Source organism: Melozone crissalis, unplaced genomic scaffold (assembly GCF_028551555.1).
Source record: "Melozone crissalis strain CALT ecotype California unplaced genomic scaffold, PUWL_Pcris_2 ptg000056l_1, whole genome shotgun sequence".
Classification (NCBI taxonomy): domain Eukaryota; kingdom Metazoa; phylum Chordata; class Aves; order Passeriformes; family Passerellidae; genus Melozone; species Melozone crissalis.
The window spans coordinates 6,948,159-6,976,149 of record NW_026535834.1 but is presented as its reverse complement, the minus strand read 5'-3'; positions in this window follow the sequence as shown (position 1 = coordinate 6,976,149).

The window sequence follows — 27,991 nt, the reverse complement described above, 5'->3', positions numbered from 1 at the left end:
ATCCAGAGATACCTGCCCAGGTCCTTCTGCAGGGATGTGGCAGAGTCTCACCCTGCAACCCCTCACCACAAACGAGGGCCAAACAGCACTTTTCAGTAAATAAATGGATAGACATTGTGGTGGTGACGTGTTTGGAAATGTCCCTTTTAAACACAAGGCTTTAAATTGGGGTCTCTCCTACTGACATTTGTCTTGAGTCAAGAGCAAAGCCCAGAGCCCTTCTCCTGACATGTGGAGTAAAACATCTCTGAGGTGCACTCCAAAAGCACATACAAGTCACCCCAGAAAGGATCTGCACTTTATTCATCCCCTTACTCAAACATAGCTCACTGGACAGGCAGAGGCCCCAAAATGCAGAGTTTTGAGTAGGTTCATGAGTAGAAACCACCCCTGTGGACCTGTGTGTGGGGCTGGACAGGTGATCAGGGGACACCCCCTGTACAACAAGTCACTCACTGAGCTGTGCCTGCAGCTCCAGCCATGAACACTTCTGCTGGTGGCATCTGTGAGGAGGGGATGAAGATGACACTTAGAGACTCCTAATCAAGGTGCACTCGCTCAAGGGACCACCTTGGTTGGGATTTTAACATCTTGGATCATTTATAATCCTGTACAATGGGATTCCACCTGCTATAACCAGCCTGCTCTGATGGGTGTTGACCTTCACTGGTGTCACTGTCACAGCAGCATTGTTCCACCTGAGCAGGTGTGCACTGACCAAAGTCTAGGACAGACAGATCTCTGGAAGAGGTAGACAGTGTGTAAGCTAAGTGCCTGTTTCAACCTCATAATCAAAATGTGTCTATGAAAAAAAAAATTCCAACTTTTTGGACAGACATGGAATTTTTGTTGGTACTTCCGTTTCTTTTGATACTTCACAGCTATGTATGGAAAGCCCCTATAATATTTCCTTTCTTTTAAAATTGCCATTTTGGGTAAAAGTTTTATTAAAGAATTATCTCAAATTGAATATTTCTCCTAGAAATTAAAAAAAAATATCAGTTTTAGTTCTCAAATTTCTTCCCTTTTTTTAATGGTCAAATAACAATAGGAGCTTCAGATAGAGAAGGGAATTTTCCAAAATTTCTCATGAGAAATAATTGCTTCCACTAATCATTGTTCCCACAAAGAAAAGGTTCTTTAGTGACACAGGTTCTGCCTTTGGAGTTGGCATCACACTGGGTAACAGCATAATTAGAAACAGAGAGATGTAATAACTCTCCAGGCTGGAACTGATCTGTGCGAGATCGGGTTTGCCTCGCTTGGAGATGGACTATCCATTTCTGGAGTGCAGTTTAATTACTTCTGTGGTGGCAGGTGGTAAATTCTGCACCTCCCCTGAATGGTAAAGCTCCTCTTCTCCTCAGCCCAGTTCCCTGCACCTGTGCTAGGTCCATCCTCTTCCTCCCTGGGTCTGTCTCTGGTATTTTCCTGCTGTAGCAGCTTTGAGGGCAAATTCCACCCCTTTTTTTGGGTAAGAGAAGGCCTGGAGCCACAGCTGCAGCCAAAGAAAGCACATTGCCACTCAGAAAGGATTATTTTTCCAACTTTTTATGTATTAGTCAGTCTTTCTAACACAGAATTTAATAACCTGACAGATGCCTTAAATTTTGGCAGCTGCCTTGGCTCCTTCAGGACAGGCAGGGACGGCTAAAAGATTTGGGACACCTTGGCCATGTCTGCTGCTTCTTGGCCAGGCTGCTGCCAGAGGTTTCAAATATCACTCAAATATCAAGGTGTTGTCTCTAGAATGGCTGGATTATCATCCTTTTTAACACCTCTGTGTGTTTGTCCTCTGGTGGGGCTGGTCCCTGCCACTCATGGAGTAATTTGGAGCTCCCATGCCATGGTCCCTGCTCTGGATCAAGACTGGGAGTGCAAATGAGTGTCCTGTCATGAGGGAGGGTGTGAAAACCACCTGGGACCAGCCCAGAAGCTCAGCAGAGCAGCTCAGGACCCCACCCCTGCTGTGGATCCTCCCTGTGATGGGAGCTCCACGTGGAAAGCCCCCTGATAAAGGAGAACGTCCTGATAAAGGCTGCTATGAAGAGTTTAATGCAAACCTTTTCCACAAAATCTCAGAATCATAGAATTCCAGAATGGTTTGGGTTGGAAGGGAGCTTCAAGTCCACCTGTTTCAGCCCCCTGCCATGGGCAGGGACACCTTCCACTATCCCAGGTTGCTCCAATGGGTTGTTGGGTTGGTTCCCATCCAACCTGGCCTGGAACAATTCAAGGGATGGGGCAGCCACAGCTTCTCTGGGCAAACTATGCCAGGGCCTCAGCACCCTCACAGGGAAGAATTTCTTCTTAACATCACATGTAAATCTCCTCTCTGCTAGTTTAAAATCCACCAAATATAGACAAATCACTTGAAAGAGAATAACTCTGCAGATCTGTTACAAACGGGGAGCCAAGGTACCTTTGGTGCCTCTCACAGCAAGTGCAGGGTGAGACATCACATTTCTGTGGGTGACAACACACAACACTGATGCTGCTCCTAATTGACTTGCAGGAATTGCTGAAATAAAAGAAAAATATCGTTTACTTCTTAGCTATTGAGAGCAAATCAGACTTAAATTGTCCCAGAAGCAAGTAGGCTGGCAGGGAAGCAAGCAACCATTTTTTGTGTCTTCTGTATGTTGGGGTTGTTGCTTTTTGTTTTTCTCTCTCTTCTCTTCCCTTATTTCCTGCTTAATTTTAGGTTCCATTTTTGGCCTTGAACAGTAAAGCTGTTATCAGAGAGCAGTGCCTTGGACTCATGGAGGCTCTCAGAAAATATTGGTGCCATCTTCCATAAAACATTTTAAACACATGCTATTTGTTTTTAGTCTCCCTTCTGGTTTTACACCCTACAAAGAGGACATTTAATATGTACAATAGAATTAATAGGCATGCAATGTAAGCAGGACTTACATTCAAAATACACTTCCACAAAACAAAGGAGCAGCTGTGAAAATGTAGAGTCTGCTGAAAATTTTCTACTTGGGTATCACATTTGCTAAAAGATTTACTCTGCAAAGTTTTATCTAATTTCCCATTCATTCAATTAAGGAGAGAGATAAATTCCCAGATCCCAAGAGATTAGGGGGAACTATGTTTAGCTCCCCCTTAGCCTTGCAATCCAGCCCATGTTCAGTTTCATGATTATCACTCTAAAGCTTGTGTTTTACAGGCTCTGGGCTGCTGATAGGGGAGCACCTCCATCTCCCACCAAATCCAGAGGGACTGGGAAGTCCTCAGGGTGGCACAGACCCCTCCAGGTCAGGAGGATTCCAACCCCATGGGACAAAGCACCCCATTCAGCAAGGCCAGGGCAACTTAGTGAGGGTTGGGTTTTGGGCAACCTGGTTTAGGGAAAGCTGTGGGGATTGGAATTTTGGAGCTAGGTGGCCTTTAAGGTCCCTTCAAACCCAAACCATTTTAGGGTTTTACAGTTCTGGGAGTGGTATTTCAGCTGTTCTGGAAGGAATGGGCAAAGCTCATGGGTTACCAAAGATTTCAGTGCAAGAAGTCAACACCCACCAAAATGTCTTAGACATGAATCACCTGCTAAAGCAGAGGAAAATAGATGAAGTTAAAATCAGTCATTGTTCTCCTGTTAAAATAAGTCACTGTTCTCCTGTATCTTTTATCAGCCTTCATATCCTTTATCAACTTGCCTAAGTAAAGACAGCAATAATTTTTTGAACTAGAAACACTCACCAATGTTTTGTTGAAAATCAGTCCAGAATTCAACTTTTAATCATTGGGGTAGTTGTTTTCTGGAGCCAGCTCCCTGTTTAAAGGGAAATATGGATCTTGTGGCTGGCAAATGGGTAGAAAGGTTGAACATGGAGACACTCATCCTGAAAACAGTGAGCTCTGAAGGGGATTCCTGCCCATCTCACGCACCAGGAGAAGGCACAGCTGAAGTGTCCCCATGTCCCACCACTCAGTCAGTGGCTGGGAGTTTTTGCAGCACATACACAGAGCTGCTCTTGCCTCATTGAATTTATAATTATAACAATGAATCTGGGTTGCAAGGGTGTTTCCTGCTATTCACACCTCCCATGCTTCAGTGGGGAATGGGGATGGGCAATTCCAGCACCCCACAGACCAAAGGGAAACTGAATTTCCTGCAGTCCTGGTGGGCATGGTGTCCTCAGGCCCTTTTGTTCCAATCACTAATGAACAGCAGAAGTGTGAGCAGCAGCTCCTTCATGCATCCAAGGCAAAGCATTTGGCAGGAGGTTTGACGAGACCATTACCTCTCACACTGATCTGCATTGTCTCAGAAAGTTCTGATTTTTCATCCATTTTCATCCATTCTTCATTCATCCCTAAACTTCTGCTTGGATTGAACATTCTTTGAGGATAAAAAGTCTTGTTGGTGAAGGATTTGTTTCCCTTTAAAAGCTACAAACAGGCTGTGGTAACTGTGATATTTCTCCTCCTGCTGCTGCAACTACCACTATAATTGGAATTGAACCTCTCTTGATACCTTGATGAAGAATTAATTTGTAAAAAGCATCCTCAGGTATGGAGAAACTTGCAGATTTGAGCCTCAGATAACAAACATGGTTATTTGACAAGCACTAATATAAAATGTTAGCTCCTTCATGTTTCAAAGCAGGAATACTTCAGGACACTAAACAGACTTTCTTGGATTTTGATGTCTGTTTGTAAAAAAAATGAATTAAACAAGGCAAAGGCTGGAAAAGACCAAAGATTTTATTCTAAATGTTACCAGAAATTTCTGAGTAGACATTTGTGAATACACTGCCTGGTTTTAATAGGCTTAGAAACATCATCAGCAATTAATGGGCGAGCCAGAACGATGCTGCACAGTGAAGCAAGGGTAACTGTGCTCATTATATTGCCAGAGATGCAGCTGATCAAAAAGGAAAACACTGCTTTCCCTGAAGGTCCTGCACACTCTTTAGGTGGAATCAGCACTGAGTTCACAGGCAATAACCAGGCAAAGGAGCTGCTCACCAACCTGTGCTGCCTCACACAGCCCCAGCACTCACAGGAGGTCTCACACTTCATGTGAGTATCTCTTTTTCCAAGGCTATTTCTGATTTTTTTAGCCATTTCACCTGAAATAGGCACATTTATCCCTCAAGGAGCAACACCAGCCTCTGGTCATTCTGCATTGTGGAGGGCAAATGTTGAGGGCAGCAGGGGGTGTGGACATGTCTGCTTATAAACTGCTTTTTGGAGGCAAAATATCCCAGTGAATTTACTAGGAAAGATGAATGTGGTGAAACCCATTACTGCAAAAAGTGAAAAAGCTAATTTTTTTTCTACAGTGACATAATTACAGTCACCCAAGAGTGTAAAAGGCAATGTCTGCAGGCAGAGGGTAAAAGCTCAGCTGGCACAACTGGAAATAGGACAGACAAACCACATTCACAACAAAAATTGTCATTGTTTTTCTAATCCGAAAATTTAGATTTTTTGGGAATTCTGGGATTCTGAAGTCTGGCTTTCCCAATGCTGCCTCTTTCCAGGATGGGACAACGTGGACCACCCTGAAAAACTGCAACTCCCTCTGCAACCAAAGGTCAGCAGTGGTGACTCCATAAAGGAATTGCTGCCTTTGTTTGGGCCTTGCTCTGCATATGAACAAGCACTTCACCCATTCCCCTCAGCCTGGCCTCTCATTTCCATAATTACCTGCATTTATTGCTCACTGTGAATATGATGCATTTAATGCCTCCATTTATCCTAAAGGGGGCCTGCAGCTGTAGGTGCTGTGCTGCACCTACAGGTTTCTGTAATGGGTTGGTGCTTTCTTGGCCAGGGTAACCAAGCACCATTTCCCTCCAGGGATGCACAACAGCCTCTCCTCCAAGCCAGCAAGCTGCTGGTTATGGCAATATTGCTTAGAGATGTCTATTTTTTAAAGAAATGCTGCCAATATGATGCCTGTACCCACATTTTCAACAGGGAGACTTGAATTACAGCTCACATTTTACCAACTCCCAGTGCCATGTCTTTTAAAGCTCTGTTTCTGAACAACATTTCCTTTGCCTCAGGAAAAAGAAAGTTGCTCCTCATGCAAAACTGCCTGTTTAAATTTATGGTGAGGCCTTTAAGTTTTTAAGCTTTGTGGGGAGATATTTTGCAGGAGAACCACATGTGCAATATTATTTAATTTAATGAGTTTAATATTTCATGAAGGTCCAGAGAGGAGACAAAAAAGGGACCGTAACGAGGTTGGGCACCAAACTCAATTCTGCCTCTCAGCAATAATTCACCAACATAATTCCCCCCAGGACTCACATCAGCTCAGCCTGGAGGAAAGACAGTTCAGGGAAAAGGCTCTGAGCTCTGAGAGATTCCCTCTCTCTGTGTAAGAGCCTGAATGAGGGATGTGGGACTCCAGGAGATCTCCAAAATGCAGTTTATTCCGTCCAAGATGTTACACCAGTCCAGGGTTGTGGGTGAACAGAGCTGTGCCCACAGCTGTCAGCTCCAGCTGCAGGCAGGCCTGGACACCCTTAGTTTAGGTTATAAATACATTATAGACTTTTCTTTGCTGAGCATCTTAATACAGCAGAACTAATCTATACCTTAACTTTTATCTATAGCCTATCATAACTACTATAATTACCATATTCATGTTACTATTCTCCAATCACTAAAAGTTAGTACATTACAGTTTAAGCTAAAAGTTGTTTTTCAGTTTTCTTGCAGTGGAAAATTTTGAGACCTTTTTCTCCTTGAGACCTTTTTTCTACATGGTATGCCATGCTTTTTCATGGCTTTCCCTTCAACAAAGATTTTTCTTTTTTTTTTTTTTTTTTTTTTTTTCAGTATGCATGCTGTGTCCCTCATCTCTTCCCCTCCGTTCACCTCCAAGTTGTGCCTTCCTCCTTGATTTTTTGATTTCTACTTGCACCTACTTGACTTGTTTGCCTGTGCTATCTTTGTGCTTGGTAAAAGCATCTTGTTTGGGGTGGGTTTATCCTTTGCTCTAAGCCATAAAAACCCCTTCTATCTAACACACCCTTTGCCTCCTTGGTTATCCAGTAAGACTGGCTCAGCAATTCTTTTCTTCTATATCAAAAATTGCATCCATCTCTATTCCTTCATCAGACTGTAAGTTCAAAAATATTTCTGCTAAGCAATACGTATCTGTGAGACTTTCTTCTCAAACTTTCATCCTTCCCAACAACCACAAAGCCACTCACTAGAGGTGGGTTTATCCTTTGCTCCAAGTCACAAAACCCCTTCTAACTAATACACCCTTTGCCTTATTGGTTATCCAGTAAAACTGGCTCAGCAATTCTTTTCTTCTATATCAAAACTTGCTTCTATCTCTATTCCTTCATCAGACTCTACATTTAAAAATCTTCCTGCTAAGCATACACGTATGTGAGACTTTTTTGTCAAACTTTCATCCTTGCCAACAACCACAAAGCCACTCACTTGAGGTGTGTTTATCCTTTGGTCTAAGCCATAAAAACCCCTTCTAACCAACACACCATTTGCCTCCTTGGTACTAGACTGGCTCAGTAATTCTTTTCTTCTATATCAAAACTTGCTTCCATATCTATTCCTTCACCAGACTCCACATTCAAAAATCTTCCTGCTAAGCATACACATATGTGAGACTTTCTTGTCAAACTTTCATCCTTCCCAACAAGGATGCAGCGTTAAACTCAGCTCCATCAGGGGATCCCTGTGCCCAGCTCGGGGACCACACACACACACCCAGTGACTCTCGGGGGATGAAATGTGCCCATTGCTGGCTGGGTCACTCAGAGCCACAAACCCTTTGAGGTTTTGGCTCAGAGGTGCAGCCCTGTGAAAGACAATCCTGCCCCACGTTGGCTGTCCTGATGGAGCTGCCCCTTTGGGCAGGACACAGGCCCAATTTGCACAGAGCCTGGTCATTAGCATAGACCCATTTCAAGAGAGGGCTTTGAACACCAGTTGCCTCCAAATTCCATTACCTCTCTCCCTGCTGGGTTTTGTGCTTTAAGTATCAGGCAGGGGCTGGGAGAAGAAAAGAAAGAGAAAAAAAAGCCCAGTAAGTGAAATCCTAAGCCCAAATAATTAGACGTGTTGTGGTTAGTTCTCTAAACTCTTACTTATTGCTTTTTCTCCGTTTGACAGAATATAATCTGCTTTTTTTTTTTTTTTTCAGACTTGACACACAGGTCAGTTAATCCAGAGGTTCCTAAGTATGAATGTGGCAGAGAAAGAGAGGCAAACACCAACTTTTTATGTGTTTGTCACAGCATTTCATCTTTGTTTGCAGCCTCATCTGAGGCACAAGCAAATTTCAGAGCCATTCTTGCTCGCAGGTACTCTGAGAAAACTTCAGTTGGAGAGGGGAAAACAAGCAGGATGTCTTTGCTGGCTGGCAGATAAGCTTAAGGGTAACAATAATATCTCATCCTTTGAGAGGCAGGCTTGGGGTTGCTGGATAATTTTAAGAGGAAAACTGCTCATAGAAAAATGCTGTGTGGACAGAGGGGAGTTTTAGCTCTACACTGAAAAGGCAGCAGACATTTTTATTTTCATCTGGAGGTGAAGATCCAGCCCTGACCTGGCATGGGGGGCACTCATTGCTTTTGAAAATTAGATTGTGAGTGCAGGACAACTGAGGGGGTCCAGCTGGTTTGATTGCTCAAGGGTTTTTTGTTTCTTTGTGTTCAGAAGCGAGTATTTAAACTTGTTGTCTAGAAAATAGAAGGGAAAAGGTTATTTCTGCTAAATATCCAACACTTCGGTGCACTCCACCATCATTACTCTCCACAAGTGAGGGTACCAGCATTCAATGCCTGTAAAAACTGATTTTAAAGTAGGACATAGGAGCCAAAGCCAAGAAGGGCTTCTCACATGGATTAAAGTTCTGCTGCTATGGGATCTTTGGTTTAAATTCACTTGGTTTAAATTCACTTTGGTTTAAATTCACTTTGATCAGGCCACAGCATGACCTGCAACATGTGAACTCACTCTGTGGCTGCAAAAGCAGAGCTGTTGGCACTTAATTCCATTTATTTCAGTGTGGTTGGCTGCACTGGTTAGGTTTTCTTCAGAAAGAGAATTCTTGGAGTGATTCGGGTACAAAAGAAAGCGAGATTGAAAAATGAACATGGAGTAGAAGGGAGTGAGGTGTGTGGTGCTCATTTCTTCTCCAGGGAGCCAACTTTGCCCTGGCTTTCAGGGAAGTTTTATCCTCTGCAGGGCCAGGAGGGACACACAATCCTGGTGTGTCCCTCCCAGCTCAGGACATTCTGAGATCCCTCACCCCCATTACACAGCACTCCATGATTCAGAGGAGCAAAATCCTCAAGGATAGGCCTTAGAGGCCCTTGAATGGTATTTTTTTTTTACCTTTTTCAGGGCTTGATAGATTTTATCAACAAAGAATAGACTACGAACTGGATTTTAAACTCTCTGAAAAGCCACTTGAAGGACAGCTGGGACAATGCAAGGTGACATTACCTGACAGCATTTCACACTAGCTGCAGCTTTCCAAAAGCTGATGGCTTCCCACTCAATTCCCTGACAGTGCTGCAGTTTTCCTGCAAAATGACACAATGCTGCAGGGACAAGGTGAGGTCACCACTGGAGGAGACGGGACAGAGTGTGCGAGCTGGAAGGGAGCAGCAGAGGATATTGCTGGCTGTGGGCACGATTACTGTCAGGGCAGGCTGAGCTGAATTGACACCTCCAACAAAAAAAGAGACAGTGCTACAGCTCCAGAGCGTTTGAAATCCCTTCCTGTGAGCAGCAGCATTGCCCGTGCCGCGCTCAGGTTGGGCTGCAATGAGCTCTTGTCCCTCGGCGAGGCCGCCCTGGTGTGAGGGATGCAGCTCTGCGTGGTGGCAAATGGGAAAGGCTGTGTGTGTTATCTGAGCTGCTGGCACTCCAAGTGATGCTGCCTAATCAGGTTATCTCTGGCTTTCACAGAGATGCTGAAAGAGGCCAGAGAGGAGAGGATCTATGGGAGACTCCGCCGACAAAGGATTCGCGGGCGCGGCTTTATTGAGTCCGTTTTGGGATTTTGTGCTGCAGCCCTGACACCTGTTTGCCACAAGCAGGCAAGCCCACATGGTCCCCAGGATCAAAACCAGCTGCTGGGGGTGTTGGTTGGTGTTTGGCTCAGTGCAGAGCCTGCTCAGCCCATGGGAGGCACTAAGCTGGGACTGAGCTCCCACAAGGCGAGAGGTTCCCTTCATGTCCGTGGGGTGGAAATGGCTTGGGCTGGATTAACTTTGGGGGACGGGGAGGAAGGAGGGGTTTTTTACATCATCCAGAACGTCTCAGGGACTGAGACAGCTGCACTGCTCCCTGGGAGCAAAGACTAGCTGTGGGCTGGTGAATAAAAGTAATTTTGTTCCCAAAAAGCAGCTCTGTTAATTCAGTGCAACTTGAATTAAGGCTACTACAAGAATTGCTGTGTGGAACCTGCTCTCTTCAGTGTTTTAACAGCCATTTTGCACACACCTTATGACCATGGCTCCTCAGGGTGAAAAATCACCCACCAGCTTTTCTTTTGGTGAGTTCTGTGAGCCCAAGTGGGGATCAGAATGTAATTGTGCAGATTATTTAGAAATGTCATCCTTCTCAGGCTGCTTAGGTGCACCTTTTCATGTCATTATCAGTATCCACAAAATGCTGTCTGCTTTGAAAAGCACTCCCTACCTTAAAAGAATAGAATTTCACCCAGGAATATGTAGATTTCAATAGTTATCATCAGCAAACTGTGAACTTGCTAATAAGCACAAGAAACACGATGGATGAGAAACATGAGAAAACTCCAGCAACTGAAAGTTGTGAGGATTCATCTTTTCCAACAGGGATTCATGTTTGCCATTCCCATGAGTATTCCCAGGATATAAATCCCAGCACATCAAGAGGGGAATATAACCCCTGGTGGTTTGGAATTAAGGGCATTCAGAGGGGTGCAGAGTCACAGTGTGCATCCAAATCCCTGTGCACTGGGACGGGGATGTGTTGGGATCACAGTGATTGCAGTGATGATGATGATGCAGCTTGTTTGGGGCTTTTGAAACAGGCTGACACAGACACATCTTCCCAAATTAGAGATTTAAAATTGCAGGTGGCTGCTGCTTTCAGTTTTCATCCACCCTGTAACCCTGGAGATGGTTTCACTAATACAGCACTTCCCAAATGTTTAGACCCCAGGTGTGCAACAGTGTTCTTATTGATGAGATTTAAATTCTAATTTTTTTTTTCTGATACTCCTAAGGATGGGAACAAAGATAACTGCATCGGGTCATATCTTTCATTATCACACAATCTTTCTTTCTTCCTTGCATTATTGGTGATGGGTTTAATTTGTTTTACAACGAATTTGCTGAGGTTGTACATATATTTGTGCGTAGGACATGTCCTTACCTTGAACCAGGATAGCAGCTTGTGTATCCCCTTATGTGTGAGCTCTGTCTCCATGTGCACACTTGCACCTGCAGTCATTATTTTATCAGTGAGTGTTAAACTGTTTTATTAAATTTTTTTTGTTGTTCTTTGAGGTTTTTTGTCATGTGTATCTACATGGAATCACAGAATTGCTCAGGTTGGAAAAGCCCTCTAAGATCACCAAGTCAAAAAGTTCCCCCAAGGCCACCACGAAACCATGTCTCCAAGTGCCACATCTACAATTCTTTTAAATACTTTATAAGTGAAGGATTTTTTGTCTTTACTCGATGAAGAATTATGGAGATTCAAGGAGTTGTGCAAATTTTCCTTTTAAGTTTTGCTCAGGTCTACCAATGCTTAAAGGTTCTGAGGCGAGAAACTCAGGATAGAGTGCTGTGTCCTGTGCTATCCATAAGTCTTCTGGACTCACACAATATTTGAGTCCACTTTAAAGCATCTCAAATCTACAGACAAATAAATACAGCATGAATTAAATGTAGATTTATTGTCCACGTTGTGCTATGCAGCAAGCAGCCAAACAGAGAGTCCCCTCCCAAAAGGACTGCAGGATGGCAGAGCAAAGCACAGCCCCCTGAAAATGGAATGAACCCATCCCTAATCACTGCCAAAGCCCTGAGTTTGCAGGAGATATTTCCCTTATCAGGACCTGTGGCTGGAGTGGCTGATATGGGCAATTTCCCAGGTGCTTGCTCGCCAGGGAGAGGGATCACCTCGGGGGGAAACTGTCTCCTGCAGGATGGAGAGCTGTGACCCAGCGACAAAATAAGTGTGGGGAAAGGTCTGCCTATACAGCAAAATGTTCCAGCTATTAAAATTCCAGAAAACGCCAGGAATTCACAGGACTCTTCCAGCTGCAAGTTACATGACATCCCTCCCTCCACCTGCACCAGCTGCAGCTTGGGCCTTTGTGGAAATAGCCCCAAAGTGGGTTCAGGAAAAGAATGAGGCTAGAAAAAGGCACCATCACTATTCAGGTGTGCTGAAATCAACACTTGCCATGTTCCAGAAAATAAAATACAAGCTCTGGAATGTTATACTTTGATTTTTCTTCCTGCTTCTGAATGAGTTATTCCTCTCTGAGTTATTCCACTGTCATTTTTACCGCCAGGGAAAAGCCTGAATTTCAATTGTCCTCAAATAAGAACCTGCTGAGCAAAAATTTCCTATAGAACCCTTGAAACACTGCAGAGTGAATTCACATTTTGTTGGGGGTTTTTTGGATTTTTTGGGGTTTTTTTCCTAGTACTGAAACTGGAAACTTGTCCTTGGGAGTCCCACTCAGGCACTGCTGGCAGAGAGGCACTGCTGGGTGACATCTGTCATCAGCCACTGCTGAGCTCAAATATTCACTTCCTATCAGCAAGACGTGCTTTAAACAAACAAACAAAACAAGGAAAAAGCCTTCAAAGTATTCTCCAGTAGCAGTTCGGAGCAGAGGTGAATTTGAAAAAATTTGATTTATTTTTTCGGCCACTCCTACATCAAAAAAATTCCCATCGGGTACCATGTGAGCTGAGCTCTGCACGCATTATTTGGAATTGAAATGTGAAAAATGTTAGGCAGAAATTCTGGTCTAATTGTGGTTTGCAGCACTTGTCCAGACAGAGGATTTTAGATGGTACTTTAATGAAAAGAAAACACTTGATGGAAACATGGATTCTGACACCAAAAGAGAGATGTATAAAGAAGCAACACCTTGAAAGCTCAGCCAGAGAAATTCTAGAAATAAGGTAAATGTTTTTAATGCTGGAAGTGATTAACTCCAGTGGCACAAATTGAGCAAACTTGGGAACTGTCTGGCTCCTGAGGTCTTCAAATCAGGAGTGGATATTTTAACACCACAGAATGGTGCACTTCACGCTGATTGTAAATTAACAGGAAGATCCAGTTTGGGATGAAGAATGTGTCAATCTAAGGACCACCCAGACTCCAAATGATGACTCCATGAAACCAAAGGGGTGCTCAGGGCTCTGCCACTGCCTCAGGAGATGGACTGGTTTGTACCACAGCTCTAAAGCCAGGGTCAAGGATTGTTTAAGGATGAGACTCATTGTAGGCTGAGCCTGAAGCTCTTGAGAAGCTCTCTACACCAGGACAGATAATATCTTGGATAATAAAGGCTTTATCATTTTCTACAGAACCTGATAGCCCCATAAATACATCTGTTTGAACATTAACAATTGGTCCTAAAAACACTTCTATATAAATAAAGCCATGCAAGCATTCCCACCACAGCTTCCTCTTGCACGTGTTCTAAATGTAACAAAAAACCCCAAAACCACACAGCAACAAACAAACAAAAGAGGGGGAAAAGGGAAGGCTACTTTCAAAAGGAAAGGCTACTTTCCCCTGTTTGGATCCTACTGCATCCCCAAAAGTGAAGTAAAAAAACCTGTTTAGAAGGCAACACAATATTTCCCATAGAGGACAAAAACCTATGTGTGCTTTAGAAGTGGTACAAACCTGCTGTGGGTGAGGCTGCAAGTGTTGACACGAGTGTGTTAGGTTGAGGTTTAGAACATCATTATTTGCTCTTATTTACCAAATGTCTTACCCACCATATTATCTGCCTTTTCAGATGTGTACTGCTTTTGATTTTTAATTGGTCTTATTTACCAAATGTCTTACTCATTAGACTATCTTCCTTTTCAGATGTGTCCCCGCTTTGAATTCACTGTGAGGAGAACCAACACATCAAACCAGTGACACACGAGGCTTTCTCAGCACCCTGGTGCCTTTGGGAGTGTCCAGCACCTCGTTTTGTCCCTCTGCTGCCTTCACAAATGGAATTTTCCCCCTTCCCTGTCTGTGGTTCAACCTGGTCACCAGGCAGGGGATTAATGAGGCACTGACCATGATGGGGCTCCACACTCTGCTGTGGTGTCCTTCTCAATTTTCACCCTTTTAAAAGAACAACTTAAGCACCCAAAGGTGTTTGGGACACTTCCTTTTCCTTTTCCTTTTCCTTTTCCTTTTCCTTTTCCTTTTCCTTTTCCTTTTCCTTTTCCTTTTCCTTTCTCCTTTTTCTCCTTTCCCCTTTTTCTCCTTTCCCCTTTTCCTTTTCCTTTTCCTTTTCCTTTTCCTTTTCCTTCTCCTTTTCCTTTCCTTTCCTTTCCCTTTTTTCTCTTCTCTTCTCTTCTCTTCTCTTCTCTTCTCTTCTCTTCTCTTCTCTTCTCTTCTCTTCTCTTCTCTTCTCTTCCCTTCCCTTCCCTTCCTCTCCAAAAAATGGCAGTTAACTGTGCAGTAGGTTGAATTTTTTGTTTCCTTGTACAATAAAATTCAATTTTCACTGAATAAAACCCAGCTGTTTGCACTGATTGCTTAAGAGCCTTCTAACATTTATTCTAAAAACCATCTCCAAGTGATAGTTTGCCCTAGACCTTCTGAAATTCCAGTCCACAAAGGATGAAGTTTTCTGTAAAGGATGTGATTTTCTAAAAGGATCACAGTGCAGTCTTAAGAAAATTTAAAAAAAAAAAAAGTAACAATTAAAAATGCATAGAAATTATAAATAATTACAATTATATAATTATTCTATTGTTCAGATATTTTTCATTATATTCACATAGATCTCAATGCTCTACAAGCCTCTCCATAGTTTCATATCTCTAAAATGAGCAAACAGGTATTAGAAAAACATTTAATTTAATATTAATTTTAGCAATAAATATTTGACATTTAATATTATTTTAAATAATATAAAATAAATTAGTATTTAATTTAACATTAAATAGCTAATATTACTAAGATAGTAATTTAAAAGTATTACTGAAAATGTTATTTTTAATATCAACAAGTAAAACTAGTAATGTTTAATAAACATTAATTCTGGCAATTCTTTAGTAAAAATTAGTAAATTTTATTATTACTAATAATAATTTTAAATTAAATAAAACCCAGTAATTTTTAATATTATTTTAAAAACACTCTGCTGCAAAGCCAATATTACCAACAGCACAGAAGAAAAATCAGTGGTGGCAAATATTAATATACAGTAATATTACAATATTATTATCATATTACAATATTTCAAATTATCCTCTTCTCCAAAAAAAATAAATTGCTTCACTTACAGCCTGGAGCAGGCAGGCTGAATTTTACCATATTTTGCCCTCATGTTGTTTCATCTCATAAAAATGCCCTTAGCTCATGACCAACACCATGACAGAAACTGATGCCTGGAGATGCAAACTTTGCCCCACAGTGGGGAAAAATTCTGAGTGAAACCTTCCTGACAATGAGCAATAAAGGAGCAACATCCCAGGGAGGAGCTCACACTCGAGGCTGACAACTCAGCCAGAGATTAAAAAGCAGAGAGGGAATTTTTAATGGCCTGGAATGCTCTGGAAGATGTGCCTGGTGTAAGCACCAAGACATTGCAATTATGAGTTTGGTGGAGCCCAAGCACTCATGAAGAGAAAAAATTAGGCAATGTTGTTGTGCTCTTTCATTGCATATCTTAATTTTAATTATGTCCTGGGCAGACTCAAGAAGGAAAGCTTTGGTTGAGTTTATGTGTATCTTCTGAACTTTTTTTCTGGAAGAAGGATTTGTGCTCATTTATCCTCTCCAACCCCTCTTGCCTTGACACCATAGAATTCCAGAAAGGTTTGGGTTGGAAGGGATCTTAGAGTCCATCCCATTCCACCCCATTCCACCACCTTCCACCATCCCAGGTTACTCCAACCCATCCAACCTGGCCTCCAGCACCATCACAGCTGCATCAATTCCCCTCAATATCTAGACCCTTAGTGCCCTCTATCAGTTGGGAGCCCTCTGTTTCTCCATCACCTGGAAAGTTTGGGCTGAATTCATAGAATGATGGAGTCATAGAAAATCCTGCACCTCCAGGGTCTGACCTCAGATTCCATCCCCATAATTCCATAAAATGTGACTTGAGCAGGTGCCTGATACAAAAAGGAGAAGAGCAAGGATTGTGTTTCCCTCAGCAGATTCAGAAGTTGCACCTTAAGGGTCACAGCTCTGCTGGACTTTTTTTCCCAATAGTTTGCCTTTCCTTACCAGGAACTTGAACAGGATTTCCTGAGCCCAGAGGCAGGAAGATGACAACTTTTTAAAGCCAGGACGCAGAAGGAGCCCCTCTGGCCTCCAGCAGAACCAATAAAAAATTCCCTGGCTTGGCATCCGGAGTCCTCATCCATCCCAGCCAAATCAGATCCCACCTCATTTAAAGGGGATGCCTCAACTCACATTTAATCTTATTTTCTAAAAATCCAGCTCAGAGCAGAAGCTGAAGGTGTTTTGTAGGGCTGAAGGCTGAGGGCATTATAACAAAAGCAACACCTCAGAGAGGGCAGGATTGACCTGCCCAAGAGCTCCAGACAGATTATAAAGGTTTCTTGTGGACATCTGACCATGAAGGTGCTTGGCTTTTCTTCCCACTACCAGTTTCTTCCCTAAGCCCTAGCATTTATTGGACTCTCTTTTCTTACAAGGAAAGAAAAAGAAAAAAAAAGAAAAAGAGGAAAAATTGTACAAAAAAAAATAAATCCTGCTTTTGTTCTGGATAAAACTAGGTCAGCGTTTTCCATCCCCACTGTCAGTTTTCTGCAGTGTGTTTCAAACAAAGCATCATCATTCCAGCAAAAGGTATTTATAAAGCGAGCTTTGACAAAACAATTGTATTTTTTTTTTCCAGAAAGGCTTTGGCATCTGTCACTGCCAGGAAAGATTTAAGATCTAGGTAGAATTTTCATCTCTCAGAATAACTTGGCCTATATTGACTAGAACTAATAGATCTGATGTTTTAAAACCCCCTTGTGCAGCAAACCACTGTAAATTGCAGCTGTTTAGAAATTTCCCTCCTTCATGGAAAATTTGCAGCAGGAAAAGTAGAAATGTTTCCAGGATTTATTTTCACCTGGCACCCCCACAACCCCCCCAGTTCTTTTGACTCAGAGACAAGAATGTAGTACCACAAGGAAGCTGGAAGATGCCAAAAATAGTACCCCATGGGACAAGGAGGATGCCAACAACACAGACTACTGTGAACAGGGGGCATGACAGAGGTTTTGCTCAAATAAATGAGAGAAAATTTTCAGCAGAAATAGGGGAAAAGACAATTTTTTTTTCAGTTATTCGTAATTTTCAACCAACCGGTACACCCAAAACCCCCTCCCACCCACATTTCAGTGCAATTCGTCATAGGAAAAAATAAAATAAAAAGAAAAAGTGACACTTGGAATTTAAAAATAAAGAGAAAAATATCTGTAATTTTCCTGCCATGTTTTTCAAGATGCACATAACCAGGGCTAGTTAAGGCTTATCATGCACACACAGAATATTCACTCCAGGGCATTTATTCCATTGTAGGGACATGTAACCCAGTGCAAAGGCAATGTCTCCCCTTACCCCACTCTTCCCTCTTCATTAGGAATTTGCTGTGACTCCAGGAGTCTCAGAGCTCCTCACCTGTTCGATGAAAGAGGATTTGGAAGTATAAGGTGCAGCTGGGCACATGTCTGGCAGTTCTCCAGTTAGATCATTCCTTAAAAACAAATATATGAGAGAATCATCCAACTTTGATACATAAAACAAGCACAGAAGATTTTCATCAGGGACAGAGACAGCAGGAAAAGGACTGAGAGGCCCAGACCACACTTAGAGTCTGATGTGTCATCAATAAAATTGAGATACAGGACTGAACAGCAAGATGGGAAGAGTTGGAAAGCAAGGATGTGCACAAGGGACAAGCACAGGGGAAACAGGAGATGGATGGAAGATCAGAGGGCTGAACAAGGGGTTTATGTGAGGAACCATCAGTGAGGGCATCACCCTCAGGATTCATTTTCACTGAAGGTCTTGGATTGAGTCAGATGAGAAAGAGAGAGAGAGGACATACAGAGGGAATTTCAGGACATCCCACAGTTCTGGAGACCAGGCTGGAGCCAAGACACAACCATAAACTAGTTAATCCCAAAAACTTCAAGTGAACAGTCCTGAGCCAAAGCTGCCACCAGAAGGCATTCCTGCAGCCCCCTAATAGCTCAGCACTGCTCACAGTAGCCATGGCACATCCAGCAGAAGAGAGAGGTAAAGCCAGTAAATCAATATTTTGTCAAAGTCCACCTGAGTCTGATTCACCTGAAAAACACAATTCCTATGTCTTCAAACACAGCCAAATTCTTTACAGGAAAAAAAGTCTTTGCTTCCCTGGGTGTTGGGAACAAGTAAATAAGTCTAACAAAATCCAAACACAATTTGGCAGGATGTAGCACTTGTTGGAGATAATCCTACCTGCTGAAATTTCCTTTTAACCTCAGTGAAGGCTCTGGTAGATGCTAAGTACAATCAGGACAGATACCAATTCTCTCCCACTGGAAAGCAGAGTGAACAGACTTAAAAATATTCTTCTTTCATGTCACATCAGCAAAGGAAAAGTTCTAGAAGTAGTTATTTTGGGCTTTTTCTCCTGAAAAGTTACCTGGGTGATTTTGGCTGTGGTAGGTTCCTCAGAGTAATAACAACATCACCATTAATAATATAACATATACATAACCCTGAGAGCATTAAATTCAATGTTCTAGGTTGCATTGTGTGATCCTTGGGGTGTCCTGTGCAGGGCCAGGAGTTGGACTCGATGATTTCTGTGGGTCCCTTCCAGCTCAGGAAATTCTATGACTCCATAATTTTACAAACTCAGCCCAAACTTTTCAGGTGATGGAGAAACAGAGGGTTCCAAAGCAGGGAGATTACAGACCCCCACAGCAGGAGTTGCTCTGATTTCTTCTGAATCCATGGTGGGTTAGGAAGGACCACAGGCAAAGCTGTTGTTGATATTTCTTGTCAGCTAAAATCCCCTCACTACAACTTCTGCCTTTACACACAGCTTGAAAATGGCTCTCAGGTATTTCAGGATGGGGATGACAGTTTTGGCCATCTGAAGATGACAAAAGAGAGTCCCAAGACCCCACAAAACATTTTCTGGAAATGCCCATTGTGTCATATGAAGTGTTTATTCAACTTCAATTAAAGGTCTGATCATGCACTAATTGCAAATTTTGTTGCAAGCCAGCGTGGGTTCCCTGATGATTAAAGGACTGATAGTTCTGTTATTAATTATAATTTCCAGCATGGAAGGCTGCAGTGTGATTCCCTCTGCAGAGGTAGGTGCCATCCATAGGCTCCTGAAGAAGCATCCCTGGCCTTGGAAAACTTAGAAATCTAAACAGACAGTGCAGACAAAAGAGCCACCATTATCTTCCTTTTCCAGATGGGGAACTGAGGCACAGAGAGATTAAGTGACTTGCCAACATCTGTGGAAGAATGGAGGATTAAACCTTGATCTCCTGAGTCCAAGTCTGGTGTTCAGTCACCGGACCAGCCTTCCTGCTCCTGCTAATGTGTTATTGCTCTCATCTACTCTGTGGTTTTTCCTACCCACTCCTACCTAATCCCTTTTCAAGGTAGCCCTTGAGGGACTGTTATTATGTGGGTCAGGGCTGGATGCAGCCGTGCCAGGGAGGGACACGCTCTTTTTGTCCTGTGGGCACCGCTGGCTCAGCTGGCAGGTGCCATTGCTGGGTGGCATCGCAGGAGCAAGGGCTTACAAAGTCATTTCTACTTCCAGGCAGGAAAACCTGCCATGAAATCGCTGGGCAGCAGGGAAAGAGGAAGCTGATTGCTGTGGCATCTGCAGTTCCCATCCCAACAAAGCCAAAGAGCGTGTTTGTGTGGGAAGATGGATTGTAAGACAAGAAGAAAAACGTCTTGAAAGATGAATATTTGGATCTCTGGACTCTATCAGTGTTTATTTCTTGGGCTGCAATACCACCTGCAGGCCCCAGACCAGGGCTGGACACTGCAGAGAAAAAAGAGGGTTTTACAACCAAAGGGGGCAGGTCCCAGCCCTCGGGCTCCATGGGAGCCTTCCTGATGGATGGGGAGGTTTGGGATGACACCCTGCACACATCACTGGACACACACACCCCCCAAACTGCATTGTCCCAACCAATCCCCTCAAAAAAACCCCCTGCATGGAGGAGACCTGACAGGAAAATTAATCTAAAAACAATCTTTGAGGCGAAACGCTGCAGGTGCTCCCAAATAACCAGGTAACAACGCTATTTCCCCACTTGCCACAGGTCAGGGCTTTGTGCTGTGCTGAGAGGGGCTGCCCCACGCCCCCAGCCCGTGTCCCCAGGGGGGTGTCACGGCCAGGGCCTGTCCTCAATGCCTGTCACCCCGATTGTGGTGGCCCAGAGATCACAGGCGGGCAGCGGGATCTGCTCAGACGGCGTCGGAGCAAGGGTAATCCAGTTATTTTTAGAGAAGTTTTTCCACTCGGAGATCATACACACTGCAGATCACAGAAACACATGCAAGCATGAAATTTCATTTTTGAGAATTCTTTTCCTGGGGCTTCCCTGTAAAGTGGCGGTGAATGGGAAAAGCTACAATCATGACAAGACAATTACAGGGCGGTTTTTTGCTAAGCATGAAACTTACGGGGGAAAAAAATGTTCAGGGAAAGGGAGAAGGATGGAAAAGCAACTCATAGGAAAAGTCATTTTTGTCCCCTTGTCTTGTCTTGTTCCACTGAAGCAGAACATCAGAAACTCCATCAGGCATCAGGTCACATGAGTGATTTTAAAATAAAAATTGGCTTTAAAATACCTGAGAAAAATAAGTAAGTGTTTGACTTTGAACTGCTTTTCCTGGTTTGGCTCTTTTAGTGACACAGTGTACATGCAAATGGGGAAACATCCAGCACCCTCCTAAATGCTGCAAAACACACTCTTGTGCTTTTAGCGTGAAAGGACTGGGAGATATACATTAGGATTTGTGGGATTATGGTGAGAAAGCAGGAGTGATAACTTTGATGTTCTTTTTTTTTTCAAAAAAAAAGGGTGAAAAGACAGAAAACTGCGAGTATTTTTTTCTCTTCTTGGCAAAGCCCCCCAGGAAAGAGCTAGCATGGAAAATGGATCCCCTCTCATCTTCCGGAGAGGCAATTCCTCCCCTTCCAGCCAGGGTTCACCGCCGTGGCTGTGCGGGGGAGCTCAGACGCTGCGTGTCTGAGCCCTGCTTAGCCTGTGGATAAACACAGAGGTTGGCTTCTACAACGGGCAGCCATGGAAAACTTCTTAAGGAGCAAATATTCCCTGCAAAATTAATAACAATCCTGCATCCAGAAATGCTAAGACAGAACCAGTTTGGTGTTGGCGGGAAATGCGTGATCGCCGCCACAACGATGGTCACAGAGCTGGGAATTTTAAAGGTTCTCATGAAACCAAGTCCCTTCTTGGTGTAGGCATCTTCTGATGCAGCCACAGCTGCTGATAAGTTTCCATGGCTTCCCTGTTCATCACTGCAGTGTCCCAGTGGTTTTAAGTAAGGAATCGAGATCCTGGTGAAAGAACAACTCATCGATTCACAGCAGAGGGGATCAAGACATTTAGAAATTGCTCCGAAACTTTTCAGCTGTCCTTATTCAAGAGGCAGGTGGTTTAGCACAGATCACCTAGGAGGAAAACGTCATAAAGCTGAAAGTCTAAGAGGGTTTACCTTGATTTTGTAGCATTGGGTGTCTCATTGCTCCATCAGGCAATACTCAGCTGCACTCAAAGGTGGGAGCGACACGCTCATCTCCTCCAGGTCTAGAGACAACACAACAAAATAATTTGTCAAATTGTCAAAACTCAACAGATAGGGTAGAGGAGCAGACTGGGGAAATTTGGATAGACTGTGCCTTCACCCAGTTCTAATCTCACCACTGGAGGCTGTAAACATGATGGGTGAAGTGACAGTCTGGCTACAAATCTGTCTGGCAGCTTCATTAGACATCTTTCGCCTGACTGATTAAACTGCATTTAAGACCCACTTTCATTTTTTCAAGTCTTTTGTTTAAATTAAAAGGTCATGTTTTCGAGCGAGTGATCCGCTGCCCTCTCCAGTCTCCCGCCACAATACAGTTACATTACTAAGAGTGTTGCACAAAGCGCTCTGAATAAGATCCACAGACACCAACAAATGTCGCAGCCAGCGGAGGCTACAGAAAGGGGTTTTTGTCTCTTCGTTATGTGCCTCAGCAGGGAAACGAGCTTGAAAAGTCCCCCAGCCTCAAACTTGGACTATTTCTTCTGTGTGCACTGGAGGACTTGCAAAAAGCACTGGCTACTTTTGCAGATTTATTCCAGCAGCAAGCCAGGTCCGGCCGATGCGTCTCGCTCCACCTGGGTTTTGCTGCTGCTTTGCCGCTCGTGAACTGAAAGAGATATTTTGGTGGTTAGACAAAAAAAAAAAAAAAAAAAAAAGACCCAGGACCTGGGATTTGGGGTCTAATGCTGCCAAGTGCTGAGTGCCATCTGTTCCCACTGGCTCCAGAGCTCCCAGGATGGGGCCCCGGCTCGGCGGAGGCTGACGGAGCAGGGCAGCTCTCCAGAAGATGTAACTCGGCGTCTTGGGAGCGCTCCCAGTTTACACCTCAGAGTGTCTGGCCTGCAGACAGACCACACTTAACCTGTCACCCCCCAGCCAAGTGCTTCCCTCAGCTCCCAGAAAGCAGCACTCCAAACTGGGAGAGATGTCCTGGCTGTGGTTGAGATTTTGGTGTGCTTTTTTTCCCACTAAATCCACTCCCTTATTATCAGTGTTGGTTTCTTCTCACAAGAAACGAGTGATAGAATAAGAGGGAAAGGCCTCAAGTTGTGCCAGGGTAGGCTTAGATCAGATATTAGGAAAACATTCTTCATCTAAAATGTTGTCAAGCACTGGCACAGGAGCGAGGGATTTAAAAGCCATGTGGATGTGGCACTTGGGGACACGGGTTAATGGCTGCTTTGGCATCAGCTAGACTCGATGATCTCAAATTTCTTTTCAAACTGAAGGATTCTCTGATTATCTGTGCACTGAGCACTGCACTTCCTGGTGACACGCTGATGTCAGTCTAAAAAAGTCCCCCAACCTCACCTGCACCTTCCCAAAGGATTTTGCTGAGCACAGAGATGAATTGGAGGGTCAAGGCATGGAGCAGCCAGTCCCAAGGAGGGCCAGGGCTGAGTTGTCTGCTCCTCTCAGGTGAAAAGCAGAAACCAAGGGAGTTGAACAAAAGGACTTAAAACAAGACACTGGGTCACTGCCCCCGAGGAGTCCTTGGTTCCTGCTGAGAAGTTTAACTCCAGCACTAAGGGGTCAGCTCACTGCCTTGCACAAGGGCCCACTCTTCACCAAGGGGATGTAAAAGCTGACTAATTTTTACTAAATAAAAAGAGCCTTTGACAAGTGCTCCGCAACAGAGGCCTGTACTCTGACCTGCTGTGACCTGTTGTATTCCCTAACCTGCAGTTCTCTTAATTGAGAACATTATAAATGTGACTTAATAAACTGAACTGGAGCTTGGATTGCAGTATCCAACATGTCTCATCCTGAGTCATTTTTGTGAAGCACATTGCCTTGGAACATAAGTTGCATATTAAAAATGTATTTAGTAGAGGGTTGCTTCCCTTCTCTATCAGGTCCAATTTAATCCTCAATAATTACTGAGGTTTCCAGAAGTGGTGGTGACATCAGAACCTCCTAGAAACAGCATTTCCATTGGATTGCAGTGGGATTCAGTCTCTAACAAGCACAAGTACATAGTGATACTGCAAAAACAACCCTGCTGTCTACTTATTGCCAGGATCAATAGCTGGTTAGGTAAAACATCTACATTATTACTCAAAAATCAAACTGCCTTTTCTGACCCACTGGCACAGAAGTTGTTGAAATCCTGCAGTGTAACATTTGCTGTAGGACTACATTTCTCTAATTGATGTTCCCAAGATCCACACGCAGGTATTGACAGGAGAATAGACCCTTTAGCATCTAAAAGTAAATCCTTGACATTTCTGTCTCAAGCAGAAGGTCCAATTATTCTCCTTTTGCTCTGCTCCCCAGTCAGAAATTTGAAAGGCAGGAAAAAAATCCAGAGTACAGAGTAAAATTTTCCAATTTGTATGGATTGCTGTAAGAGTAGCAGTAAGTAAGAATATTTTGGATACCAACAGGGCTAAAGCAGCATTTAAGGCTTGTTTCTTTATGGCCAGAGGACATTTTGCTGTTGAGTGCTCATTTATAAAAAGTGAAATTAGGTAATTTTTCTTTTCGAAAACCTAAGAGAAATGGTTCTGAATGTCCCCTTTTCTTTCCTTCACACAAGCTGAGTTTTTTTCACAACTAGCTGGCTATGAATAGGCACAACAATTCCAGTAAGCCATTCATTTCCACTGCCAACAATTATATCAGTTCTCCAGGCCCTTATGTGTCATTTAATACCTACTTTCATAAAGGAAGAGATGAAAAGAACAACTACAATAAGATGCAGTTAATTATGGATATGTTTAGAAACAGTCTAATGAATAATAAACAACGTTTTATTTCCCCCGTCTACCGACACAGTGGCAAATAATTAAGAATCAAAAGAATTCAAAGTATTAGGTAACAATCAGAAAACTTGTGCAAGATTTTTTTCTGCTCGAGTTTAATTGGTTCATTGTTCCCATGAACTATAAACCACGGGGTTGATAGCGGTGCTAAAGTTTGCCCCTATAAAGGAAGATTAACATATTCGGGAACTTTACCCTAATCCTTGTTTTGCGTTAACTCAAGCAGATTGGATTAGTAATTCTTACCTACCACCCACTAGAAGAAGAAAACGGGTTTCTTTTCTCAGACAACTGCCTGCATTGTACCTCCGTGTGCATTATCTGCACTGAAAGCAGTTCTGCAGAAAGAAATGATGTGAAGTGAAAGGGAAAAGGGTTTTACACTGCCACGGCGAGGAACAATCGCTGACGTGGCACAGCCTGAACTCTGCTGAAAGGTTAGACCTGTCCCTGCCCAGCTCATGTGCTGCTATTTCAGGCAAAATGAGAATAAGCCTTCCCTGAACTTCTAATTCAGGAAAATAATGAAAACTAAGCAGAGTTGATTTACAGGATCTGATTTGGAGGCTGTTGGGGTGAGCTTGGAGCAGAGAGGGAGCAGAGCTGGTTCAGTGGTTGGGCTCTGCTGAGAGTGGGTGCTAAGGTTGGCATTGCAAACCCACTGGGTTCCCAAGTGCCCAGCTCAGCCAGGAGCAGGGAAGCTATTGTGGGAATCATCCCATCCTGGTGGTCTCCCCTGTGCACGGACCCGGTTCAATTTGGACCAACCACAAGTACCACCATAGCCCTGGGCCCAGGGAAATGTCCCTCTGCAGAGTTCTAGACCCAGCAGGCCTTCCCCATCCTGCTGATATTCCACTTTCACTAATTAGAATCGAAGAATCACAGAGTGATTTGGGTTGGAAGGAACCTTGAAGTTCATTCAATTCCAACCCCTGACATGGGCAGGGATGCCTTCCACCATCCCAGGTTGCTCTAACCTGGCCTGGAACAGTTCCAGGGATGGGGCAACCACAGCTCCTGTGGGCACCCTGTGCCAGGGCCTCACCACCCGCACAGGGAAGAATTCCTTCCCAGTAACCCATCTAATCCTGCCCTCTGCCAGTTTAATTGCCTGAACAAAGTCCTACTTGTTCCGAGCTCAGTGCCACATTTTCACCACAGGAAATAAATTGTCATTACTTGTTCTGTCTGCAGTTACTTTGCTCCCTTGTTTTCCTCATTCAGAGGCTGTAGCCCAGACCCTCCTACTCCCTCTCCATATGCAACAATTATTTCTTTGCTCCAACAGGAGCACAAGATCCCAGTGAGGGAGAAACCCTAGCACTGACATGATGGGCAACAGGAGGACTTGTAATCATACAGGTTTTTGTGAACCTTTGAAGTCCCAAGCATCTCCCAGATGCTTCACTGGGGAAAATCGTCTTAAATACATGAACACACTTAGCCAGACTCTTTCCATTACTCATCAATAAGTTATGCCAGGAGATTTGAGCATCTTGGAATAAGCAGAATCCAGCTCTTTGCACAGTATTTGTGAGCAATATGATGCCCCAGGTAAACACAGGAGCTCCACGCATCACATTCACATAAATGGACCAAAACATGAAGGGCCATGGAAGAGCCCAACACAAGTGATGGTTCCTGTCCAAGCTTCATCCAACCACAGAACTGTAAAGGGCCATGGAAGAGCCCAACACACGTAATGGTTTCTGTCAAAGATTCATCCAACCACAGAACTGTAAAACTCCCACAAAATGTGGCAGCAGCACTTTGCAGGAAATGCCAAGATACAGAGAGGCAGCTCTTTGCTTTCTTGTTGATGGTGGTGGCTCCTGCACCTCACCAGAGCCAATGATCTTCCCATAATCATGGCCAAAAATCAATTAATATTTGGGTGGTTTTTCTCTTTTTTTCATATTAAGCAGTGATTGTAACTTGGAACGGCTTAAAAGCATTCAGTTGCCAAGGCAATAGGAAGCAAAGAGTTATCAAATACATGTGCTCTAAACATTGGGAAATATTTAGCACAGGCACAACTACAGAGATTAGCTTTGTGTTAAACTACAGGAAGCAACAATAAGGGATTTTTGGGGCAAAAAGCAATTCCACCTGTTAGCTGTATGCCAAGGAGAGAGCTGGCTAAACATTGCCCATTTTAACCTGGATTTCTGATTGGACTTCATCAGTTATCAATAAACCCCATTGACTCGGTAGTTGTCAATAAAACCCATTTACTCCTGCTCATTAGCAGACAGGGATATTAATTAACTCTGCAGCTAGGAATGAAAGAGAGCTCCTTGAGGAAACTCCAGGTATTTCCCCATCATTCCAGCCTAGTGTCTGGGGACAGCAAGAAAACTCCAAGGGTCCCACAGAACTTGAGACACCCCAGTGTATTTCCCAGGGGAAGTTTGGGGGTTTTTCATATCCATGAACCACCTTTGAGCTTTTCACTGCTACTCCTTGAAACCTTCTTCTTCCTGGAACAAAGGAATATTGCTTCTGCCACATAAATTAATGAAAAACGAGGAGTGGATCAATAAATTACTGAGGTGCTTTGTAGTGTCTGCTGTGAGAGCTGCTGGTACGAATTTTTCACCTTCTTCCTTTCTCATGGTTTTCCACCAAGCTGTGCCAAACACGCTGCATATCGCTTACTGTTTGGGATTTTATGAAGGGAAAAAAAAAATAAATCAAGCCTCCAAGTACTAATTTCAAACTGTTGTAGTGAACTCTCCCTTTTTTTATTACATAATAGAGCCTTTTGTCCTCAGTTTTCCATCTGTTTGGTAAGCATTTTTCACTTGAAGACTCAATTAGGACAAAAAAACCCCACACAATCATTCAATTCAAAAATTAATTTGGAGATCAAGGGACTGACTTAGGCCTATACCAGTGACTAAAAGCGATTCAGGCTTTGTCACATGATCCAAGAGAACTGAGCAACAACAGTTTAGCTGCTTTAATCCTGCTTAATTTGAGTGCAAAGAAATTCACATGTGCTGCTAAGAACATTTTGGGAGTACACTGTGTCCATTTTTCTGGGTCCCCACGTCCAAAGACTTTGTTTCATTGAGAGCTCATGACATCCTTGATTAGCAACCCCTGTGCAGACAAACGAAAAGCACACAAATTTGCAGAGGTGGAGAGAAAACTACTCAGAAAAATATCCTGCTGAGGAAGAGGTGGTTTCA